Source organism: Capricornis sumatraensis, chromosome 22, assembly GCF_032405125.1.
Source record: "Capricornis sumatraensis isolate serow.1 chromosome 22, serow.2, whole genome shotgun sequence".
Lineage (NCBI taxonomy): Eukaryota > Metazoa > Chordata > Mammalia > Artiodactyla > Bovidae > Capricornis > Capricornis sumatraensis.
The window spans coordinates 7,550,905-7,556,028 of record NC_091090.1 but is presented as its reverse complement, the minus strand read 5'-3'; the positions used below and the strand labels follow the sequence as shown (position 1 = coordinate 7,556,028).

Genomic DNA, 5,124 nt, shown 5'->3' with positions numbered 1-5,124 from the left:
GATCCAGCAGATGTTGGGAATTTGATCTCTGGTTCCTCTGCCTTTTCTAAAACCAGCTTGAACATCTGGAAGTTCATGATTCATATATTGTTGAAGCCTGGCTTGGAGAATTTTGAGCATTACTTTACTAGCATGTGAGATGAGTGTAATTATGTGGTAGTTTGAGCATTCTTTGGGATTGCCTTTCTTTGGGATTGGAATGAAAACTGCCCTTTTCCAGTCCTGTGGCCACTGCTGAGTTTTCTAGATTTGCTGGCATATGGAGTGTAGCACTTTCACAGCATCATCTTTCAGGATTTGAAATAGCTCAACTGGAATTACATCACCTCCACTAGCTTTGTTCGTAGTGATGCTTCCTAAGGCCCAATTCATCTTCACACTCCAGGATGTCTGGCTGAAGGTGAGTGATCATGATTATCTGGGTCATGAAGATCTTTTTGTACAGTTCTTCTGTGTATTCTTACCACCTCTTCTTAATATCTTCTGCTTCTGTTAGATCCATACCATTTATGTCCTTTACTGAGCCCATTTTTGCATGAAATATTCCCTTGGTATCGCTAATTTTCTTGAAGAGATCTCTAGTCTTTCCCATTCTATTGTTTTCCTCTTTCTTTGCACTGATCGCCAAGGAAGGCTTTCTTATCTCTCCTTGCTATTCTTTGGAACTCTGCTTTCAAATGGGTATATTTTTCCTTTTCTACTTCACTTTTTCTTCCCTTCTTTTCACAGCTATTTGTAAGGCCTCCTCAGAGAGCCATTTTACTTTTTTGCATTTCTTTTTCTTGGGGATGGTCTTGCTCCCTGTCTCCTGTACAATGTCACGAACCTCCATCCATAGTTCATCAGGCACTTTGTCTATCAGAACTAGTCTCTTAAATCTATTTCTCACTTCCACTGTATAATTATAAGGGATTAGATTATGTCATACCTGAAAGGTCTATTGGTTTTCCGTACTTTCTTCAATTTCAGTCTGAATTTGGCAATAAGGGATTCATGATCTGAACCACAGCCAGCTCCCAGTCTTGTTTTTGCAAACTGTATAGAGCTTCTCCATCTTTGGCTTCAAAAAATATAATCAATCTGATTTCGGTTACATGGCACTGGAGCAGCCAAGAGGAGATACCCCACATCCAAGGTCATTAGCGGCTGCACTTTGCTGGACCAGCGGTTTGGAGATACCCCACATCCAAGGTCAGAGAAACCCCTGCAAGATGGTATGCGCTGGATCATCTGTGAGGAGGTAACCCCACGTCCAAGGGCAAAGAAGAAGCCCCAGCAAGATGGTAGGAAGGGTAAATTCGCGTTTAGAATCCAACCCTATTCCCACCAGAGACTCTCAGAGGGCTCAAACAAACCTTGTGTGCACCGTGACCCACGGACGCCATAGAGACTGAGAGAACTGTGTTTGAACGTCTCCTGTGGGGGTATGGGTCACTGGTGGTCTGCTGCAGGGACATGGGCTCTGGGTGCAGCAGACTTGGGTATGGCATAAGCCCTCTTGGAGGAGGTCACCATTTACCCCACCATAGAGCTGCCAGAACTTACACAGGACTGGGAAATAGACTCTCGGAGGGCACAACAGAACCTTGTGCACCAGGAACCCAGGAGAAAAGAGCAGTGACCCCACAGGAGACTGTCCCGGACTTGCCTGTGGGTGTCTGGGAGTTTCCAGCAGAGGTGTGAGTTGGTGGTGGCCTGCTGCAGGGGTGGGGACACTGAGTGGAGCAGTGCATGCCTGGGATCTTTTGAGGGAGGTCACCATTATCTTTATTTTGGGGGGGCTCCAAAATTACTGCAGATGGTGACTGCAGCCATGAAATTAAAAGACGCTTACTCTTTGGAAGGAAAGTTATGACCAACCTAGATAACATATGGAAAAGCAGAGATATTACTTTGCCAACAAAGGTCCGTCTAGTCAAGGATATGGTTTTTCCAGTGGTCACGTATGGATGTGAGAGTTGGACTGTGAAGAAAGCTGAGTGCTGAAGAATTGATGCTTTTGAACTGTAGTGTTGGAAAAGACTCTTGAGAGTCCCTTGGACTGCAAGGAAATCCAACCAGTCCATCCTAAAGGAGATCAGCCCTGGGTGTTCATTGGAAGGACTGATGCTAAGGCTGAAAATCCCATACTTTGTCCACCTCATGTGAAGAGTTGACTCATTGGAAAAGCCCCTGAAGCTGGGAGGGATTGAGGGCAGGAGGAGAAGCAGATGACAGAGGATGAGGTAGGTGGATGGCATCATCGACTCGATAGACATGAGCTTGAGTGAACTCCGGGAGTTGGTGATGGACAGGGAGGCCTGGTGTGCTATGATTCATGGGGTCACAAAGAGTCAGACAGGACTGAATGACTGAACTGAACTGAACTGAATCATTATCTTCATTACCTCCACCATAGTTTGGCCCCAGGGAAATAGCAGGGAACACAGTTCCACCCATCAACCTAAAATTGGATTAAAGATTTATTGAGCATGGGCCCACCCATCAGAACAAGGCCCAGTTTCCCCCTTAGTCAGTCTCTCCCATCAGTAAGTTTACATAAGCCTCTTGTCCTTCTCCATCAGAGGGCAGACAGACTGAAAGCCACAATCACATGCTCTTATCACATACTCACATCACATGCTCACAATGCTGAGCTTATGAGGCAGACGATGGAGCTGGCTGGAAATCCAGCAATGATGTGAGAGATGATGCAGAAGCAGGACTAGGCTCTAAGCAAGCAGGAGAGCATCACTGGAGGGAGTAATGCCTTCTGCCACATGGACATGGACATCAAAGAGCCCATGTTTACAGCTGCCCAGCAACAGTTTGGCAACAATCTCTTTTCTTTCCTGGCTGGGAACTCTGACAACTCTTTTTCCCAGCCTCTGCAGACAGAAACAGCCCCTCCCTAACCCCAGGAGCACCTTGACCCCCGCCCCACCTCCCAGGCCTACTGGATGATTGGGGACCATCCAAGTGCACCCAGCAGTCTCCAACCCCTTTGGGATCAATGCAGCTAGCCTGGCAGAAAGTGAAGAAGAGCTAAAGAACCTCTTGATGAAAGTGAAAGAGGAGAGTGAAAAAAAAAATGGCTTAACACTCAACATTCAGAAAACGAAGATAATAGCATCTGGTCCCATCACTAAATGGCAAATAGATGGGGAAACAATGGAAACAGTGACAGACTCTAGGGGGCTCCAAAATCACTGCAGATGGTGACTGCAGCCATGAAATTAAAAGACGCTTGCTCCTTGGAAGAAAAGTTATGACCAACCTAGACAGCATATTAAAAATCAGGAACATTACTTTGCCAACGAAGGTCTGTCTAGTCAAAGGTATAGTTTTTCCAGTAGTCATGTATGGATGTGAGAGTTGGGACTATAAAGAAAGCTGAGCGCCAAAGAATTGATGCTTTTGAACTGTGGTGTTGGAGAAGAGTCCCTTGGGAGTCCCTTGGGAGTCCCTTGGACTACAAGGAGTTCCAACCAGTATATCGTAAAGGAGATCAGTCCTGAATATTCACTGGAAGGACTGATGCTGAAGCTGAAACACCAATACTTTGGCCACCTGATGCAAAGAACTGACTCATTTGAAAAGACCCTGATGAAGGCAGGAGAAGAAAGGGATGACAGAGTTTGAGATGGTTGGATGGCATCACTGACTCAATGGACATGAGTTTGAGTAAGCTCCAGGAGTTGGTGATGGACTGGGAAGCCTGGTGTGCTCTAGTCCATGAAGTCACAAAGATTTGGACATGACTGAGCAATTGAACTGAACTGAGCCTGGAGTCAGAGATGTTCAACAGCCCAGAAATGTAGCCCCTTCATCAGCAGATCTCTGAGAACCCCCAACTGATGCGGAACATGATCTCAGCCCCCTACATGCGTAGCATGATGGAAACGCTTGTTCAGAACCCCGATTTTGGTGAATGTGCCACTCTTCACGGGGAACCCCTAGGTTCAGGAGCAGTTCTGCCTGCAGCTCCCAGTCTTCCTGCAGCAGCTGCAGAATCCAGAGTTGCTCTCCATTCTCACCAATCCCCGAGCCTTGCAGGCACTGCTGCACATCCAGTAGGGACTTCAGACCTTGCAGACTAAAGCCCCTAGGCTGGTATCCAGCCTTGGCTCTTCTGGGATGGCCTGGACCCCAGTATCCTTGGCAGGCAGCAACTTGGGATCTGCACCCAAGGTGCCCACCTCCTCTCCGGCCCTGCCAGTCACATCCCCTCCAACAGATGCCTCCAGTGTTCAGCAGCAACTCATGCAGCAGATGATCCAGCTTTGGCCAGAAGAGGAATTTCACAGGTGTAAACTCCAGAAGTGAGATATCAGCAGCAGCTGGAGCAGCTCAACTCCATGGGCTTCATGAAAGGCCAGACTGCAGGCCCTGATCGCCACAGGAGGGTATATCAAAGCAGATATCGAGACTCCTGGGCTCTCAGTTTTCCTAACCTCTCAGCCCTGGTCCTTCTGCATCTCCCTTCCCTCGATGCCAGCGTTCGGTTCCTCTGTCAACCAGACCCTCTGTGGGTCATTCCTTCTGTTCTGTTTTTTATCCCTTGTCCTCTCCAGACAGCAGGGTGATGTTAGAGGTGTGGGACCCAGCCTCATAACTCTGAGAATTCTGGTTTTACTTCTCTACCTCTTATAGAACCTTCTCTCCTGGCCCTGCTTGCAACAGAGCTATTTTAACATTTTGTGCAGTTTTTATTCATTGGCGCCACCTCCTTGCCCCACAACCATCTTTTTGCAACCTTCAAATTTCTCAGTAGCAGTGCAGAGTTGAAGGAGAAACCCATTCTCTGGTTTATTGGAACAGGGTCTTCCATCTCTACCACTAGGTTTTGCTTGTCTCATGTTTAGTTTTGGTAAGTCTTCCTTATTTTTCTTCCCAATCCCCTCCCACGTCTAGCCTACCCCATACTACACTTCCACACTCTGAAGGTGGGGCAAGTGAAGCAGGCTGTGATTTTCCTCCTCACTCCCTGTTTTGGTCACTTTCACAGGGTTTATTGGGACTTGCAGAGGAAGGAAGAATACTCTTCTTTCTGTCCAAAGGGAGAGGTGATACAGCACTCTGGAGCAGAAGTTAACAAGCCTTGGACCAGCTCAACGAGGAGAGGAGGGGATGAGACTTTCTGGA

General features: G+C 47.3%; 1 pseudogene; it reads left to right on the top strand.

Moving 5' to 3' along the window:
* Positions 1–349: 349 nt before the first annotated feature.
* On the top strand, positions 350–4,432 carry LOC138069646 (ubiquilin-4-like; annotated as a pseudogene).
* The last annotated feature ends 692 nt before the right edge of the window (positions 4,433–5,124 follow it).